Genomic DNA, 20,662 nt, shown 5'->3' on the forward strand with positions numbered 1-20,662 from the left:
TTATTCACGATTTATGGCGACAACAAAACAGAATCTGTCACTGAATTCCATTATTTCAGCTCTGGTCACATGGGAGTAAAATAAGGACTGATAATCGTGTACAAATAAGAAAGAAAAAAAAAGTTTCTCAATTAACATGGTTAAGGATGCACTTGGGCACACTAGTTATGCAGCTTACGTCGATTTTTTGACCGGATGGGGACAGATCTAACAAAAGTGTGACATTTTTTCTTAGCCTTCTACATTCAAAATAGTTTCAATTTTTGCTAGGCCCCATGTGCACAGGTCATACTGACAGCATGTACGCGGCAAAATGCAATTTTCGAGGTTTCCCACTTCAAGAATAGGAAAAATTGTCGTTAGATGGAAATAATGAAATAGTAAGTGGCAAATTGGAACTCTCAAAAATTGACATAAGCTGCCTAGCTATCTGGTGGTAGATTTATGATGCACAATGGTTATTGTACATTTCTGTATTAAAACAGTGACTCTGAGGATACTCCTAAAGGCATATCTTACATACGTACTTTGATTTGTATGTTTCAGGGTTGGAATAAAAACGCGACATGGACTGGAGTGCGTGCGTGATCTGCCAGCAAAAAAACCAGGGAGGACCCTCAAGTGCTCATTGGATGGGCCAGGCACTGGAGACAAAACAGCGCGATACAAGACTTTCCTGACTAACATTTGTGCATTCCGCAAAATAGACAGATTACCATAAAAACTGTGCTTCGATGAAGGCGTCACCGCTGAAGACTTTGTGGCACCTCAGGCAAAGTGGCACAAATCTTACTGCAGAAAATTTGCCAAAGACAAATTACAGAGAGCGGAATGAAAGAGAACTGACTTTAGATGATCCAGGCTCTGCCACTGATGAAAAGCCCCAAAAAGACCGGCAAATTCTGCCAAAATCCTCATGCATTTTCTGTGGCAAAGAGGATGGTCATCTCCATGAATTCAGAACTCTGGATGCAGACACGAATATCAGGCGCATGGCCACTTATTGCAAGACACAGCTCTACTTGCAAAGATTTCTGGCGGTAACCTAATTGCCACTGAAGCAAAATACCACCTGACGTGACTGACTGAGCTCCAAAATCACCATAGGCCCAAGACGACAAGGTAGTTTCAAGAATCCAGTGAATCCCAAAATGAGGAGCAAAACAATGAGGCTAGAGCTCACCAGTTCCATTGAAAATTCTGTGTAGGACGGTATCTTTAATTTCAAGCTTGTGGATCTTTAAAAGTTGTATGGAAAGCATCTTCAAGACCTTGGTCTTTGAAAGGGAATAAACAAGAGCCAATTCAGGGAAAAGATCGTGCAGTACTTTCCTCAAACCCAAGAACAAAGTGATGGAAAACACATTGTTCTCATTTTTCCAGAGAGAATGCAGCAAATGTTAAAAGAGGCTATGAATTGTGGCCATGAAGGAGATGCTGCCATTCTTGCAAAAGCTGCAAAAATAGTTCACAACAAAATCTCCCAGAGAACTGGATTTCACTTTGATGCGTCGTTTCTGGCCTCCTGTCAAGAACAATCTGTTCCATTGACACTGAAGGTGCTTGTTGTGATGCTCCTAAATGGACCAGATGACTTACAGGCATGTCTGAGAATTTCTCAAACCATCCTTTTCAACTTCAAGAAGAAAGGTCTGGCAGCAGGAAAATCTCGTCATTCAATGAACTATGAACCACCACTGCCTCTGTACATTGGACTTGACATTCACACCCGCTTGAGGTCCCAGAAGATAGTCACAGAGCTCCATGAACTGGGTCTCGGTGTCAGCTATGATCGTTTCTTGCAGTTGAAAAATCAGCTGGCAACAGCAGTCTGCTTGCACACCCAGAAAGAAGACGTTTTGTGCCCACCACAGCTTTGTCTTGGGCTATTCACAGTGGGCGCTGTTGATAATTTGGACCACAACCCCTCCAGCACAACAGTCACAGGTTCTTTCCATAGCACAGGGATTAGTCTGTTCCAGTCTCAAACAAAGACAAACATGGGACAGCCCAGAGAAGCAATCAAACTCCCGGCTCCAGATATAACGTAATGCCATGCACTCCCAGAAAGTTTCACAACAGTGCCAGCAGTTGCACTCAAGGAAAATACTACAAAAGTGCCAAAGCTCACCAGTGCTGCTCAGTCTAGACCAGATACTGTGGCTGCAGGAATACATAAAGAACAACCGTGGCTGAGGCAGGCGCTGGAACTTCTCAACAAAGAGAAACTGGAAAAGGGTGATGCCATAGCTTGGTCAGCTTACCATGCAGCACTGCAAGATGACTCACTCCTAAATGACAAACAAGCAGCTCTGATTCAACTCTTGCCACTTTTTTTATGAGAAGGCTGCCACAGCTGCGATGATCAAGCACAGCATGGATGTCAATCAACAGGCCACACAGTTCCTGAACCCCGGGCAAGTTCCCGTCCTGGCCATGGATGCTTCACTTTATGCCCTGGCAAAGTACATCCAGTGGACATGGCCACAGACTCATGGAGAAGACCAGTATGTCATCATGTTTGGAGGACTCAATATAGAGATGACAGGTTGGAAACTATTGGAGACTACTTGTCAAATTCAGGTTGGACTGCTGCACTCACCCAAGCAGGTAATGCTTTCCCTGGAACTGCAGACTCCTTTCTTCGCTGCTGCCATCTCACAAGAACACGAAGAGCACATCAAGTCAGTGCTGTGTCCTTGGCCAAGCTTCAAGAAGATGCATTCTTGTCAACTAGTAAACCTGACACTGAAGATGCAAAAGAGACCTGGAGACAGGACATGATCAGCCGATGCCCAACGTTTCAGTTTTGGGACACTATCCTGCACTTTGAGCTCTTGGGCCTGCTCTTCATCCGTGCTGATCGGGAGGCCAACTTCCACTTGTATGTGGACTCAATGAAAGCCTTGGTGCCTAAGTTCTTCAGCATAGATCACCGCAACTATGCTCGCTGGATCCCTGTACACATAAGGGACATGGAAAATCTGCCTCCTACGATCAAAGAAGAATTTGAACAGCATGGACAATGGGTTGTGCTCAAGACCACAAACAGATTCTCGACAATCACAATCGACCATTCCCATGAGAACAACAATGACATTGTAAAAGGGTTGGTGGTGCTGTTGTACCCACTAAAAACCCGTCAGCATTTCGAAAGTGGATGCTTGCAGGAGCTGAACATGCTAGAATGCTGAAGGAGTTTGAAGCAAGTTTCTCCGAGGGATCTGAGATGCACTATCACCATGAGAAAGGTCTATCAACTCAACAGAGTTTCAGAGGGCAAGTTTTGAGCCTTGCCAAGACTATCAGTGATATGGGCAATCCTTTCATGAATGACACTGCAAAACTGTTGATGCTGGATACTTGTGATGAGATGAATGAAGCAGTGACCAACACTGTCTGTACAGTGGAAAAACTTGGAAAGAGCCAGTATGATGAATACCACCAGTCAGTTTTGGTAGATTGCACTCAATCAATTCATGACCCATCAAGAAACACTCCCTTCCACTCTTCACGTGCCCAGCACCAAAGGAAAAATCGAAACAAGCTGGCAAAATAGCAACTTTGAAGGCTGATGTCAGATTTTTTCACGGCTGTATATTGTGGCTCAAGAGAAGGAAACAGATGTGGGTACCTTTTTCCAGCACAAAAATAACCCATGTCCACCATCTCTCTCAGAAAGAGGAAAACTGCACCAGGGCAAAAAGTCAGACTTGCTGAAGTGCCTGATACAAGCACCTGATACAGACACTCCAGGTTCACTTGAGACACAAGACCTTGACGATGACACTGATCTGGCAGCTTGTTTTCAGCATGTGGCAGACAGAAAGCTCAGTTGGAGAACTGGATGTTGTAGAGCTTGATGCAGGTCTACTTTCTTCCATTGGGCAGACACCAGCATCAAAGCAGCTTGACCACCCACCCCCCCTCCCCCCGAGTACTTACGACACAAAGATTCTGGATAGCACTGCCGTTTTACCCTTTCTCCCGACTGCTGGAATCTCAACATTTGAAGATAATGCCAATGATGTTTTCCTACCATACATCAGACCCCAATTGGGAGGTGCTGACAGAGTGGATGTGGTTTGGGACACATATCACAGCAGCAGTATTAAAGAGAGTGCACGAGAGAAGAGAGGCAAAGGAATCAGGAGAAAAGTTGCTGGTCCAAACAAGATCCCTAGAAAGTGGCAAGAGTTTCTCAAGGACTCAGAAAACAAACAAGAATTCTTTGCTTTCCTGTCAGAGAGAGGTTGCCTGAGCTCAGTTCACTGATGGAAAAGTAGTTGTCATTACGTCAGGCCAGAATGTTCTCATCAGAGGAATGGATGACAGCATGCCAGACAATGATCACGAGGATGCAGACACAAAGATACTGCTGCATCTGCAAAATGCACTGCAGACTGGCTCCTCTGCTTGCTTAATTCGCACTGTGGACACTGACGTCATCGTCATCATCACTAGAAAGTTCCGCGAGCTTCAAACAATGTGTCCAGCAGCAGAGATTGGGATTGCTTTCAGCACAGGAAAGAATTTCACGTACTTTCACAGCAATGCCATTGCTCTAGTCCTTGGAGAGGAAAAGTCTACAGCCCTCCCCACTTTCCACAGCTATGCCGGTTGCGACACGGTCTCTGCCTTTTTTGGCAAAGGAAAACTGTCTGCATGGGCTGCATGGAAATGTTATCCTGCAGTAACAGAGGCTCTTGTGTTCATTGCAGAAAATCATTTTGTTGCCATGGAGGTGATCAACCACCACTTCAAATTGTTGGAACGCTTCACAGTTGTCCTGTATGACAAAACCAGCCAACTGAGCTCTGTTGATGAGGCACGCTGAGAGCTGTTTTGCCACAGAGACAAGATGATGATGGAAGCCCTTCCTCCCACACAGGGAGCATTATTACAGCATTCAAACCATGCTGTCTACCAGGCAAGCATTTGGACCACTTCTGACCAGCCCCAGCAGCAAGCACCAATCTCCAGAGGGATGGGGCTGGATTCTGGACAAGGACAGCATGTCTTGGCTCCCTTTTTGGACGACACTGCCAATAGCATCTGAAGCTTGCAGCCAATTAGTCAAATGTGCTTGCAATGGTGCAAGAGGATGTGGCACCAGATGTGGTTGCAGGAAAGGTGGATGGCAATGTACAAGACAGTGCAAGTACAGCTGTGACAAATAGATCAATGAATATCCACAAACTCGTACCAGCTTTGGTTGTCGATGTACATGCCAGAATTGCTTGAAAGATGTTTTCCTAAATGTTGAAAACTTTAAGGGGCTGAATAAGCAGTTATAAACACTAATATTTATGAAACAAAATGTTTAATTGTCATGTTCACTGATGCTATGGAAGCAAGTTCCTTACAATGTTGCAACATGATTTTTTGGCCTTATTTTCGAGTTTTGTCAAACCATAAACAAATATTTCGCAAAATATGAATGTTTATTAATTAAAAGATGACTTGAAATGTATCCTTTTCTGATTTTATTCATTGAATTGATCATATTGCCCTTAAATTTTTAAAACATCTTGCTTAGACATGTATATGCAGTATTTTCCTCTATTAATGTTATGGAAAAATTTATGACATCACGTGACTGGGCCTCATTGACCATATTTGATGCCGCCTGGCAAAATATTAATAAGTAGGGTCTACAGAATTACCTCACAAAGTTTGACACTTTGGTCCAGTCGGTCCCCATCATATCGCTAAGCTGCCCAGCTACACTATTCTATCTCATTTCTCTTCCTCTTGTTTTGTAAACGTTTTTATAGTTTACATAGGATATATTTATTTTAACCCTCGACAGGTAGCGTGGATAAACTCTCCTGCTATAGGTAGTGTGGTGTCATATGTGTTACGTTCACTTTGGGCGCTTATACCTACTTACCATTATGCCCCCCCCCCCATTTTTTTTAGTTTACTAATTTAGAAACTTTACTTTCTATTGGTGAAAAAGAAAAAACTCCTGTATATAGAAATAACACTTTACCTACAAAATTACAAAAATAAGTAAACAAATATAAATTTGTTCAAATAACAGGCACTGTACACTTAAAAATAATGAGCTTCAGTACAGCTTATGTTATAAAACGGATTTTGAGCAAAGCGAAAAATCTATTTTTGGGTGATATGGCCATGTCGTCCTGATGGAAGGTTCCTTTAGGCAGCTTTCTAAGGGATATTTAGCTACAGTGATACTCCCAGAGAATTAACCATAGGTCTCCAGAATTCTAACTCCTGGCGCGAGTATCCTTAATATAACTTTAAGGATATCGCATAATATCAGGGGACATATTTTTTGATACGACACATAGCAATCTTCACCCCGAATAGATTTTACTCTTTGAGGGGGAAGAGTGGCAAAAGTCCCAAAACAGTCCACTGTTCATCGCAGCACTAGACGACAGGTTTTATAACACTATCTGCCGCCACCACAAAGTGTTTTATCTCGTGCACTTGCTTCGCATAATGTTTATAGAAGACTCTGGATGATTTCCAACCAGTATATGAACAGAGTCTATCAAAGTCCATGTGTTGAAAGAAGTTCAACGAGGAAGCAACTTTTCTAGGATCGTGACCTGCGGGTGTACTGTCAGGATCCGCTCTGCGAACAAAGTAGGTAAGTTTTGCCCTCAGTTGTTTTAGGGATAGGTCCGATCCTGAGGTTTCGCCTCGGAAGAGCTGTCCGTCCTTGAAGTCTAAAGTTCTTCGAAGATAGACCTCAAGACACTCTACAGGACATAGAGAGACATCTTCCTTCAGAGGGCAGATTCTCCAAGGACCCCACCTTTTTGGTGGGCAGCTCGTTTTTGGCGAGAAAGGTAGGATCGGGAAAAAGGTTCAGTTCTCCCTCTTCTGTGAACTGAATATGGCCTTCGTTCTTGGATAAGGCCACTATTTCACTAACTCTAGCCCCTGAGGCTATAGCAAACAGGAACATCACTTTTTGTGTTAGATCCTTTAGGGTACAATCCTCATTGTTCAAATTCGAAGCATAGTGCAAGACTTTGTCCAAAGACCATGATATGGGCTTCAGAGGGGTTGCTGGTTTGAGTCTAGCACATGCTTTCGGAATCTTATTGAAGATTTCACTTGAAAGGTCCACCTGAAAGGCGTAAAGAAGAGGTCTAGTCAAAGCTAACTTACACGCAGTTACAGTATTGTGGTGGAAGCTAGGCCTTGTTCATGAAGATAGATGAAGAAGGAGAGGCAGAAATCTATTGAAATTTCTGTCGGTTTCATTGTTTTCACGGAGGAAACCCATTTCTTCCAAGACGATTCGTATTGTCTTCTAGTTGACTTTGACTTGTATTCTTCTATAAAGGCGATGTTGTCTTTTGAGATCTCGAACCTTTTCTTGGCCGCTAAGGCGAGAAAATCATGAGATGTAGGTTTTTGGTTCTCAAGAATGAAGCGTAGACAGTCGACTTCTGAACCAGTTGGGATAGAACTGGGTTCGGTAGAGGGAACAGCTTCAGTTTCAGTTCTAGAACTAGAGGGAACCAATTGCTTCTGGGCCATTTGGGGGCCACTACTGCTGCTGTTCCTCTGAAGGATCTTAGCTTGTTGAGGACCTTCAGCAGGAGGTTGGTTGGTGAGAACAGATAGATGTGATTTCATCTGTTCCAATCGAGAGACATGGGGTCTATCACTTCTGCCCAAGGATCCTCGTAAGGAGCTACATATCGAGGTAGTTTCTTGTTGTCGCTCGTTGCGAAGAGGTCGATCTGCAGTTCTGGGACTTTTTCCAAGATGAAGGAGAATGAGTCTGCGTCTAGAGATCATTCTGTCTCTATCGGCTTTCACCTTTCCAATACCCCAGATATGTACATGGTCCTAGCCAAGACTCACATGGGTACCCTTGTCAAGGACATGTACGCTTACATCAGGTCCAGGAGGGCCTGTAGAGAGCATGTGTTTGCCGTAGCAATGGTCAAACACGAGCCCGGGAAGCTGATCACTTCATGTATCTGGGGCAAGGACCTCTTCCCAAAAGAAGTGGTTCAGAAGGTCATCGCAAAAGCCACCACGGAGAATAGGAACCTTCTCCAGAAGTGGGGCATGTCTTCCAAGAGTAAATCATCCTCAGATGCTGGTCCCCAACCGAAAAACAGGAAAAGACCGTCCTCCCCTGAAGGAAGAGACACTCAACAAGGGGAGAGAAAAGTCTGGCCGAAGGCAGTGACAGCAGTCGGAGATGATGAATTTATTAAGATGTGGGAAGTTCTCCCTCTGAAGGGAGAAACCACCTCACACCTGGGGAGGAAACTTTCCTCGGAAGGGAAGTTGTCCAACCCCTGGAGGCGAACCTCCTTTAGCGTTCTATGATGATCTGAAGTGCTGGTCATGTTGTCACGGGAGTACTTCTAAGAGAAGGGATGACGCCCATGACGACGTCCTCTGAGGGACGGCAGTGACAGCAGATTCCCCACGCATGAACAAAACAGCTCTGCTTCGTCGGCACTCTTAGTCGAACGAAGAAAAACTGCATAGTTAACTGGGACAAAATAAAATTAAGAATTTAACAGAAATTCCCTAGGGAGGAACTCCGAAGAGGAACCCCGAGGGAACAACATAAGATAAGTATTGCACTGACAAAAAATTATTCAACAAATTCCCCAGGGAGGAACTCCGAAGAGGAACCCCGAGGGAACAACATAAAATTAAGTATTGCGCCCTTCCTTCCCCAGTCGACATCCACGGGAGAAGGGGGGAGTGGAGTAACTGTAATAAAAACAGAATTACAATTATTTAAATCAGCTAAGAATATTCACTGACCCTCCAAAGGGAAGTGTTCCCCACGGAGAAAGCTAAAAAGTTAAAATACATTTATATTTTCACTAAAAATAATTGAGACAAACAATCGGAAGAGCAACCTAACCCGCGCACGGGAAAGCTTCTCCAATAGTACACTGTTGTTGTAAAGGTGAACGACCTCGAGAAGAGAAAGACCGTAGTCAATATTTGAAAGGCCACATTCCCTTCGCTCAGAAAACCATGTTTTCCGTAGGAAAAAAGGAAAAGGCGAAGACAATAGTTGAATGAAGAGGGTCCAGGCGATGACGATTCCCCTGCGGCGGCCGAGTTAACGGCTATATGCCGGCGGGAAGACCGATGGACCAGAGAGGGAGAGGTCGTTCCCCACGAAGTGGAACTGTGCTGGCCTTGCTAATGTACGCAAGTGTCGTTGTCATATATGTATCACACACACAGCACAAACACTGAAAAGGAAACTTATCACATTTCTATACACATATATATGCATAAACATTAAGAATGTTTTCATATATATACAAGTATAAGAAAAAGTAAGTTAAAAGACAAAAATTAATGGCAGTCCAGAATAGGCAAGGAGGGAGAGAGGAAACAACCACTCTCGATCCAAGCCAAAAGTAAAGTGACTAAATCACAGGTGTGTGAACGGGAATGGTAGCAAGCTACCCACCCTACCCCCGCTAACTAGCGGTGTGGGTAGTTAACCCTCGCTATATTTTCATGGCTCGTCATTTCAGCTCCGCCGAAAGTATAACTCCTAATAAATAGCGTCGTTTGTATTCCATTTACGGAACAAATGATGATCTAACGCTATTGTATAAGTAAAAGGGTACAGAACCTAACAAACCCACCTAACCTAATCTAGTAGTTCCCAGGTCACAGCTCCCCCGGACACCTCTTCCCAGGTCACAGCTCCCCCGGACACCACTTCCCAGGTCACAAAATGTGATTATTTAACACTCTTATGGTTTGTAAAAGGATACAAAACCTAACATACCCAACTAACATAACCTAGTTGTTCCCAGATAACAGCCCTAGCCAGAGGGCAAGCCCCCAGATCCACCTTACCAGGTCACAAACCTTCCTAGGTCACAGCACCTAGCCTGGGGCGTGGAACCCCTTTCCCAGGTCACAAACCTTCCCATATCACAAAAAATATGCAAAAGTAAAGGTAAATAACAACTAATTGCTTACATTATGATGGGGAAGTGGAAGGTTATGGGTCAGCGGGATCCTCTGCCACCTGCTGTTGTGATGAAGAATTGGTGGATTAAAGAGGCCTTTTAGTGGTGATTGAAAAAAGAAAAAGAAAACCTAGCAAAATACTGACAGAAATATTCCGGTTCATTACCATGTCTTTCAATCCACTCCTTCACTTCCCACCACAGGCGTTTGATATTCTGAATATGGGTGCCTGGGTTGAGGGTGAGGGGACGATGAAGTGTTCAGAGTGATTAATAGTCCTGTGCTCATAGCACAACTCTCCTAATGAACTATATACACCCCGTTTGTCACTTATAATAATGCTACCTACCATAATATATTTTTGAATTAAGGGAATAAGGGTAGCAGCATCCCTTTTCTGAGGTAAAGGCTCAAGTAAGGGAATAAAAAAAAACCTCTTGGACACTCGTTCGATTCCCCCAAACACCCATATCAAACTCAAATGCCTGCCACAGTCATACTTGGCCTTACTGAAGTGAGATCCATCAATCTCCACTACTATTCCATCTCCATCAATAGCCTCTTGATTATCAAAAAAAAAAAAATTCTGTTACTTCGGAACAGGGACTCCTCCAGTCAACACTCGTATTGGGTGAAATATGGAGGCTTTCGATGACAGTTTCATGGTCCCAATGTTTGCTGAGCCAGTGGTTTACGAAGTGAAAAAGTTTCCACGGCTTGACGTGGGCCTTATTAAGAAACATTCCTTTAAAAGCACTTACACTATACCCACACCTACGTCTTCTTTTTTCTTTGCAATCTTCACAGAAGTGTTGCAGTAAAATAACAAATTTGGAAGTAATTTGTATTTTTCCTAGTATACAAACCTGGAGCTATTTATAGGGGTGTACTTTCGGCGTAGCTGAAAAACGAGCCATGATAATTTTAGTGAGGAGTAACTACCCCATCCGCTAGTTAGCGGGTGGGGAAGACTGGCTACCCCACTCACTCACACCTCTCAGCTGAGTAACCACTTTGCTTTATGTCGGGACTTCTCGGGGAACAGGGTGGCGAGCCAATTTGTATAAATAGCTCCAGGTTTGTATACTAGGAAAAATGACAAATAATTTGTATTTTTCCTAACTATACAAACCTTAGCTATTTACATGGGGTAATTACTTCGGCGTAGCTGAATGATGAGCCATAAGATTTTTAACGAGGGTTTACTACCCCGCCGCTAGTTTACTTAGAGGTAGGACTTATCCCGGGGGGGCAGGGCAGGTGGGCGATGTCGTACGAGAGACCATGTAGCTCACTGACTCGCTTTGCCGAGGCCAAAGCTAGCAGGAAAACCGTCATCCAGGTAAGGTGGCGATCAGAAGCCTGGCGTAATAGTTTGTAGGGAGGTCTCTTCAGAGACCTGAGAACTCGAACCACGTTCCATGGAGGAGGTCTCACTTCCGACTGAGGGCAGGTAAGTTCGTAACTCCGTATGAGAAGGGAAAGTTCCAGCGAGGAAGAAATGTCCAAGACTGAAAGGCGCATTTTCTCCCGCAAATACACGAGGAACTCCGCTATTGCTGGAATAGTGGCATCGAGGGGAGAGATACCCCTTCCACGATACCAACCACAAAAGACTCGCCACTTCGCCTGGTAGACCCCTGCGGATGACCTACGCAGGTGACCAGACATCCTGTTCGCAACTTGTTGCGAAAATCCTCTCTCTGCTGGATAGTCTCCAGGCGTGAAGTTGAAGCGAAGCTACGGCTTTGTGGTAGATGTTGGCGTGTGGTTGTTTGAGTAGCTCGCGACGTGGAGGGAGTTCTCTCGGAACCTCCGTGAGGAGTTGCCGAAGGTCCGGGAACCATTCTGCGTGATGCCATAGGGGAGCTATAAGGGTCATTGAAAGATTGACCGATATTCTGGTCTTGTTGAGCACCCTCCTCATCACACAGAACGTGGGAAAGGCGTATACATCGATGTTGTCCCACCGTTGTTGGAAGGCATCCTGCCAGAGAGCCTTGGGGTCCGGGACCGGGGAGCAGTACAGCGGGAGCTTGAAATTCATCGCTGTAGCGAACAGATCCACCGTCGGAGAACCCCACAAAGTCAGGACTTTGTTGGCTACTTGAGGAACCAAAGACCACTCGGTACTCACTATCTGCGTCGCTCTGCTCAGACTGTCGGCGAGCACATTCCTTTTGCCTGGAATGAAGCGAGCCACTAGCGAGATCGAGTGGACTTCGGACTATCTCAGGATCTCTACTGCAAGATGGGATAGCTGTTCCGAAAAGGTACCTCCCTGCTTGTTGATATAAGCCACCACCGTGGTGTTGTCGCTCATCACCACCACAGAGTGGCCCGCCAGGACTTGGTGGAACTTCTGAAATGCCAGGAACACGGCCTTCATTTCTAGCAGGTTTATGTGAAGGTACTTTTCTGATTGTGATCACAGGCCTGAGGTCCTGTGGTTCAGAACGTGGGCCCCCAGCCTTTCTTTGATGCATCCGAGAACAACATAAAATCCGGGGGAAGGACGAGAAGATCCACTCCCTTTCGTAGGTTCTCGTCCGCCACCCACCACCGGAGGTCCGTCCGTTCCGCAGGACCCGTAGGGATCAGAGTGTCCAGGGAATCGTGACCTTGATTCCACTGGGACTTGAGTAGCCACTGGAGGGATCTCATTCTGAGGCGACCGTTGGGAACGAGACGGGCCAGGGAGGAGAGGTGGCCGAGGAGACGTAGCCACGATTGGGCTGGGAGTTCTTCTCGATTGAGGAAAGGTCTCGCGACCTTCCTCAGCCTTGCTATCCTGTCGTCTGATGGGAAGGCTTTGTGGAGATTGGTGTCTATGATCATGCCTAGATATACCAGTTTCTGAGAGGGCTGCAGAGAGGACTTCTCGAGTTTAACCATGATCCCTAGATCCTGGCAAACTTCGAGGAGTCTGTCTCGGTGGCGAAGAAGGGTTGCCTCCGAGTCTGCTAGGATCAGCCAGTCGTCCAGATAAAGGAGATGGATGCCAATCCTGTGAGCCCACGAAAAGATGAGGGTGAACACTCTGGTGAACACCTGAGGGGCTGTGCAGAGAGCGACACACAGCACCTTGAACTGGTAGATCTTGTTGTCTAGGCAAAATCTTAGGTACTTCCTTGAAGACGGATGGACTGGGATCTGGAAGTATGCGTCCTTCAGGTCCAGTGTACACATGAAGTCTTGTGGTCTCACTGCGAGTCTGACCGTGTCTGCCGTCTCCATGCTGAACGGAGTCTGCTCGACAAACCCGTTCAGGGTTGAGAGGTCGATGACTGGTCTCCAGCCTCCAGACGCCTTTCTCACAAGAAAGAGTCAAATGTAGAAGCCTGGGGATCCGTCTACAACCTCCTGAAGAGCGTCCTTCTTCAACATGATCTGGACTTCGGCCCAAAGGGCTTGCCCTCTTGCCGATCGCATGGCAAGAGAGCTCAACGACACTGGATTCGCTGTCAGGAGAGGTAGAGAGGCTGTGAACGGGACGCGATAACCCAGAGCGATCACGGAAATCGTCCAGGCATCTGCCACCTTGTCGCGCAACTTTGTAGGCATCCCCCTACTGGTGGACATGCAGGGGGACTGCCAACCCTAGCGTTTACGGCCTCGGCTGTTACCTCTAGGGTTCTTGCCTCCCCTGGAGGACTTCTTGCTCCTTCTGCTCTTGGCAGGAAAGGGCTGAGACACCTTCGGCTTCGCTGCAGTGGTCTTCTTCATGTCCTTAGTTGGACGGGGCTGTTGAGCCGCTGGAGGTTTGTAGGGCCTCAATGTCAGTGCCCTATGGATGAGGGAATCCTGATTGGACTTCCTACACCTCTCAGCTGTAAGCTCCACGTCCTTAGGCTCAAACAAACTCTTACCGAACACGGAAGAGTGACTGAGCCTGCTAACCTCCGAACTGGGAACCTTCTGGTGGAACCTCTCAGCCACAGCGTCCCGACGTTTGAGAACCGTATTGGCCCACAAGCTCGAGACTTGGTGGGCCAGAACCTCGATGGTCCATGTGCCTGAGAGTAAGAAAGTCTCCAGTGCCTCCCTGGTGCTTTCTTTGGAGAGGTCCTCAGACCGCACCAGGATGCCCAGAGACCCCAGCCAGATGTCAAGCCACGAAGTTGCCTGCATGGTACACTTAGCGACCTTCTCCTGGCTTAGGGATCTCAGTGGCCGAGAAGGACACATGCCAGTTGGAGAGTCTCTCAAGAGGGACTCCCCCGGTGAGTTCTTCCACAGAGTGATGCATCGGAAGACCCAAACAAGACTCCTCAAGGATTTCAAAGTACCTCCTCTTATGGACTCAAGGAGGAGGGAGGAGCTTGTTACCGGCGCTGGATCTGCTGGAGGAGGCAAGCTCAGAGAGATGGCCCTCGACCTTGTCCCTGGCACTCTTCATCCCCTGAGACCAGGGCAAGGCTGCACTGGACCTAGAGGGTTTCTGGGTGCCGTAGACGCGGTCCAGGACTGTGTCCTTACCTTCACGAGGAGGAATCTCAGGGTCTGGGATTCCGTTGAGGTTCCTCATGAGGGTCAGGACTTGCCAGAATGCATGTTCTGACTCTTGGTGCTCTCCTCCTGAAGGACTGGCAGCGAAGTCTCCCGTCCCCAGTGGCTCTTCCTGGGGGGGCCACGTGGACATCCTCGGAAGATCTAGATGGCTCCTGCATGATCCTTGCTGACAATTTAGGAATCGTCTTAGTCCTTCGGTTCCCTCCTGGGCGGGATACAGGACTCGAGTAACGAAGGGTGCAGGCTCCTTTCCACCCTTGGACGAGAAGACTTCTCAGGGAGAGGCGGAGCTCCCCCCATTGGTGCGATGGGGGAATAGTCCGGCTCGTCCGACTCTCCTGAGGATGGGTAGTCCTCATCCGCAGGGGAGGGAGAAAAGGCTGGGGGGGGAAGGAGCAAGGAGCCTTGCGCAAGGATCTACGAGGAGACAAAATAGGCCTTGGAGGTGTTTCCACGGGAGAGACTCCTCTCTTCCTCTTCAGGGGGGAGGAAGCTGCCACTGATTTGAGACCCATGTCAGAGAGGGCGGGCTTCATCGCCTGCAAAAGAGCTCTGACTAGGGTACCGAACCAGGGCTGCTGGCTGACAGTCGCACTGTCAGACACTCCCTCTGGAGGGAGGGGGATCGTTCGATCCCTTGGAGGAGTCGACAAATGCGGGTTCGCCTGTGAAGCTGAAAAGAAAGAGTCCTTAAACCTGTCCAGGAACCGCCCCTCCTCCGGCGAGCGTGCTTGTCTGCACTTGCGGGGAGGGGAACGAGACGAAGACCTGTCCGCCTGGCGATGCTCGCGCTGGAGGTCGCGTGAGGGGCCCTGGTCAGGGTCGCGCACGAAAGGATCGCGTGACACAGGAATCTCGCACTCGAGCGGGCGCGTGCACGCATCGGCGCGGGCGAGAGAAGGTGGTGGAGCGGGCGCGAGGGCGCGGTGGCACATAGGCGAGGTCACAGGACCGTGGGAGCGATGGCGCGCTGGCGATGGTGCGGGCGCGTGGGCGCGCAGGAGCTGGAGCAGGCGCGTGGGCACGGGCGCATAGGAGATGGCGAGGGCGTGTGGCGCGCAGGAGCCGGAACGGGAGGCGGCCAGATGCGAGGACGCACAGCATCCTGATGCGGCCCTGGAGAGCGCAAGAGGACAGGGGCGCCTGAACGCGTATCCGGGAGAACCGGGCGAGGGCGCGTGAGTGCCGGTTCAGGATAGCGCGAGGAAGGGATGGCGCGTTGGCGGGTAGGTTGGAGCTGGTCCGACAGGACAGGCATGCTCGCCTGTGGGCGCGCTGGGCGCGCAGGCGATCGTGGGCACGCATGGCGGCCATCAGGATGTGGGCGCACTGGTGTGCGCTGCTGCAGTGGGCGAGCAGGACGCGCGGTTTCATGAGGGCGCACAGGTGTGCGCTGGAGGGTTGCATGAGGCGCCTTGATGACAGGAACAGGGCGCGCAACCGGAGCGTTGCTCGCGGTTGGAACGCGAGCAGGATCGCGCGGTCTGGAAGGAGAGCCCTGGGGTGCCTGTGAGCGCCGGTGCGCTAGCTTCCTCCTGGGCGGCGCGCTGTGATGTGGAAGCCTGCTGGCGCATTGGCTAGCGCGTGAGCGCTGGGACTGGAACCGTGCGTGGGCGCGCTTCGCGGGTAACTCCAGACGGGCGCTGCGAGTCCAGAGGAACCTGTAAGCGCCTGTGCGCTAGCGTAGGAACCTCTTGGACTGCCCGCGACGAGGCAGGAACAAGGGAACGCTGGGGTGCAGGTGGGCGCGTGTGCGCAGGTGGGCGCGTGTGCGCAGGTGGGCACTGGCGCGCTGTCACAGGAACTGCTGGACGGCGCCGGGGCGCAGAAGGATGTGGGAGCACAGGGGAACCCTGGCGCGTAGCAAGAGCAGGGGCGCGCACGCGCGTAGGTGAACGCTGTGGGGCTAAGACAGGAACAGCGGCAGCAGCAGGAGGGCGCGCAGGAAGAACCTGGCGCTTGAGGGCAAGAGGCGCGGTTTTGAGCTCAAGACCCTTCAGCCCCGAAGGGAACGGTGCCTGCGCAGTGGCAGGATCAGGTGGCGCGCAAGGCGCATCTGGAACATCAGAGGGTGACGGCAAGTCAGCAGGTCTGGAGGGAGACTGGTCACTGTGTCCCGAAGGACGACCATCATCCGAAGGGGATCGCGAACGATCCCCGGAGAGGTCTAAGGTGGTAGCTGGCAGGGTCGGCGAATGGCGAGTCGTCTCCTCCGCAGAGGACTGTGGCGACGACGAGCCGAAGAGGCGCCTCCTAACTCCCTTGTGAGGGGAAGGAAGGCCTCTACGGCGAAGGGGAAGACGAGCCTTCTGCCTTATACGCCCACGAGGGGCCATGGGATCAGCAGGCTGACCATTAAGGGGCCTCTGAAGAGGAGTCTCTGTAAGTGAACTCCCCCGAGGGGGAGAATTACCGACAGGAGAGACCGTGGGACTTAGATCCTCCCTCAAAAGGTGTTCGGAGGGGGAATCTAAGCTGTCAGCTACCTCAGCAACAGGAACGGGGGTTTGACTTGACCCACGAGATGTCTCCATCACAACAACGTCAACCACAGACGAAGGATCTATCCCTGCTGTAGTTGGCGATTGTTTGACAGCTGCACCAAGTTTGATCATGTCAAACAGGGCTTCCTTGGAGGGCGAACCCTGCAGCCCCAAGGAAGCCCAAAGCTGAAACAAATCACGATTAGACATATTGAATTCCTCCTCCGGGGGAGGAGGGGCAGCCGCCTCGCTATGGGAGGCGACTACCTCTCCCGCACCCCGAAATCGGTCAACAGCAATACGGTCTACGCTACCACTCGCCGGCCTCTCGGAAGAGACCGCTCGAGGGGAAGCTTCGGAGGAGGAAAGGGCTACAGAAGAAGAAGTCCTGGAATTTTCTCTCTTCAAAGAAGCCTCTGAAGGAGAAAGATCCCTTTTGGACTTTTTCTTCCGGCACCGGGCAAACCTCTCCCACTGAGAGGTAGACCACTCCCTACATTCTATACACACGTTACCACTATCACACCGCTGGCCCCTGCAGTGAGGACATAAGGTGTGGGGATCGGTGTCGACCGCCGACATAAAGGTCCCACAAGGGCGGCCGGGAAGTCCAGGGCAAGTACGCATAGTAGTAGCGGCCAACTTCAAACACACTGAAAAAGAAAAAGCAAAAAACAGATTAAATATGGCAGTCAAAGCGAGGGAGAGAGCAGACAGGTCTGTTCTCTTCCCGAGCCAAAAGTAAAGTGAAGCATTCACCGGTGTGTGTGAGGGGGGGGGGTAGCTAGCTAGCTACCCCTCCCTACCCCCCGCGGCGGGGTAGTAAACCCTCGTTAAAACTTTCATGGCTCGTCATTCAGCTACTGTACGCCGAAGTAATTACCCCATGTAAATAGCATGGTTTGTATTTCAGTTACGGAACAAATGGTATTTTCATTATAAAATAAATTTTTGAACATACTTACCCAGTAGTTATATACAGTATATAGCTTACGTCTCTGACGTCACGGCAGAAAATTCAAAACTCGTGCCAATTGCCAATTGGATGGCCAGGTGTACCAGCCCTGCGCCCTAGCGAGGTACCTGGGATCCAATCCAGGAATCCTCATATATTACATGCCTCTAGTCTCTTAGAGGGGAGGAGGGTGGGAGTTAAATTATATATAACTACTGGGTAAGTATGTTCAAAAATTTATCTTATAATGAAAATACCATTTTTAAACATAAGACTTACCCGGTAGTTATATACATAGCTGATTAACACCTTTGGTGGAGGGTTAGAGACAGCTAGTATATCTGGAATTCTGCTTAAGAGTTAATTAAAACAAACATAGGGGTTCGTACCTGATAAGGAAGCTGACTTCAATGATACTCTGCCTAATTATGTTTGCTAGCCTTATGAGATCCAGCAATCCTCCCAGCGGGCTGAAAATCTCATAGGGACTGTCAAACCGGTGTATATAACTCATTATGACAGAACCTCCTCCAATAACCCATTCCGGGCGCTCTCAAGGAACAAATTTGACCACCTGACAAAATCAATGATTGTGGAAGACTGACACAATCTCCAAAAACAACCATAAAAAACAATTAAAAGTACCAAAAGAAAAGGTTATTGGGATTATGGGAACATAGTGGTGGATCCTTCGCCCACTATTGCACTCGCTGCTATGAATGGACCCAGAGTGTAATAGTCCTCGTAACGAGTCTGAACACCTTTCAAATAATATGATGCGAACACAGATTTGCTCCTCCAGAAGGTTGTGTCCATTATGCTTTGAAGTGATCTGTTCTGTCTGGATGCTGCCGATGTTGCTACTACTCTGACTTCATGAGTCTTGACCTTTAAAAGACCAAGGTCTGATTCATTACAATGAATATGTGCCTCCTTAATTAAAAGCCTGATGAAAAATGACAAGGCATTTTTAGACATCTGTAATGAGGGCTTTCTGACCGAGCACCATAAAGCTTCAGAGTTACCTCGTATATCTTTCGTCCTATCCAAGTAGCATCTCAGAGCTCTTACTGGGCATAAGACTCTTTCCAACTCTTCTCCAACCAAATCCGTAAGATTTGGAATCTCGAACGCTTTGGGCCAAGGTTGAGAAGGCCGTTCATTTGTGGCAAAAAAGCCTAATTGTAAGGCACAGACAGCTTTACCATCACGAAATCCAACATTTTTGCTAAACGCATGTATCTTACTCACTCTTTTGGCTGTTGCAAGACTAACCAAAAATAAAGTCTTCATAGTCAGGTTTTTCATAGAAGTTGAACCTAGAGGCTCAAACCTGTCACTCATAAGATACTTTAAGACAACATCCAAATTCCAGGCGGGAGAATCTTGTTTTCGTTGTTTTGTAGTCTCGAAAGACTTAAGAAGATCTTGCAGATCCTTATTGTTGGATAGGTCAAGGTTTCTATGTCTGAACACAGTTGCCAACATGCTCCTATAAACTTTAATAGTAGAGAAGGAGAAATTGCACTTCCTTCGAAGGTGGAGCAGGAAGTCTGCAATTTGAGCTACAGAGGTACTGGATGAGGAAAGGGAGTTAACCCTACACCACTCTCTAAACACCTCCCACTTGGACTGATAGACTTTGATAGTTGAAGTTCTTCTTGCTCTTGCAATGGCTTGAGCTGCCTCCTTCAAAAAGCCTCTAGATCTCGTGAGTCTTTCAATAGTCTGAAGGCTGTCAGCTGAAGAGCATGGAGATTTTGATGGAATCTTTCCAAGTGGGGTTGTCTGAGTAGATCTACTCTTAATGGAAGTATTCTTGGAGTGTCTACCGCCCATTCCAGTACCTCTGTGAACCATCCTCTTGATGGCCAATAGGGAGCCACTAGGGTCATCCAGGTTACTTTGGATGTTACAAATTTCTGAACTACCTTGTACAGGATCTTGTATGGTGGGAAGGCGTACAGACCTAGGTTGGACCAATCCATAAGAAACACGTCTATGTGGACTGCTTCTGGATCCGGCACCGGGGAGCAATACGCCTCTAACCTCTTTGTCTTTGAGGTTGCAAAGAGATCTATGCATGGATGACCCCAAAGGCGCCATAGGCTCTTGCAAACTTGAAGGTTGAGTGTCCACTCTGTCGGTAGGACCTGACCCCTTCTGCTGAGGCTGTCTGCCATTACGTTTTTCTCCCCATGGATGAACCTTGTTAGAAGTACTGTATAACGTTCCTCTCTCTTGCCTACAAAAGGAGATTCTTTGCCGTCTCATACAGAGATATCGAGTGGGTTCCCCCCTGCTTGGTTATGTACGCCAATGCTGTCTTGTTGTCCACATTGACCTCAACCACTTTGTTGGTGACTGAATCCTCGAAACTTTTGAGTGCAAATAGAACTGCCAACAATTCCTTGCGGTTTATAAGCAGAGACTTTTGGTTCTCTGACCATAGTCCCGAAGCTTCCAGCTTGTTTAGGGTTGCTCCCCATCCTGCGTCCAAGGCGTCGGAGCATAACACAAGGTCTGGGCTCTTTTGTGATAGGTCGAGACCTTCTTGGAACTTGTTCGGTTCTTCCCACCACCGAAGGCAGTCTTTGATAGTGTTCGTAATTGGAATGAACATCGCTTCTAGGTCTTTCTCCTTGTTCCAATGGCTGTTGAGATGGAACTGGAGAGGACGAATGTTCAGTCTTCCTAGGGGAACAAATTATTCCAAGGAGGAGAGGGTTCCTACTAGGCTCATCCA

Source organism: Palaemon carinicauda, chromosome 3 (assembly GCF_036898095.1).
Source record: "Palaemon carinicauda isolate YSFRI2023 chromosome 3, ASM3689809v2, whole genome shotgun sequence".
Lineage (NCBI taxonomy): Eukaryota > Metazoa > Arthropoda > Malacostraca > Decapoda > Palaemonidae > Palaemon > Palaemon carinicauda.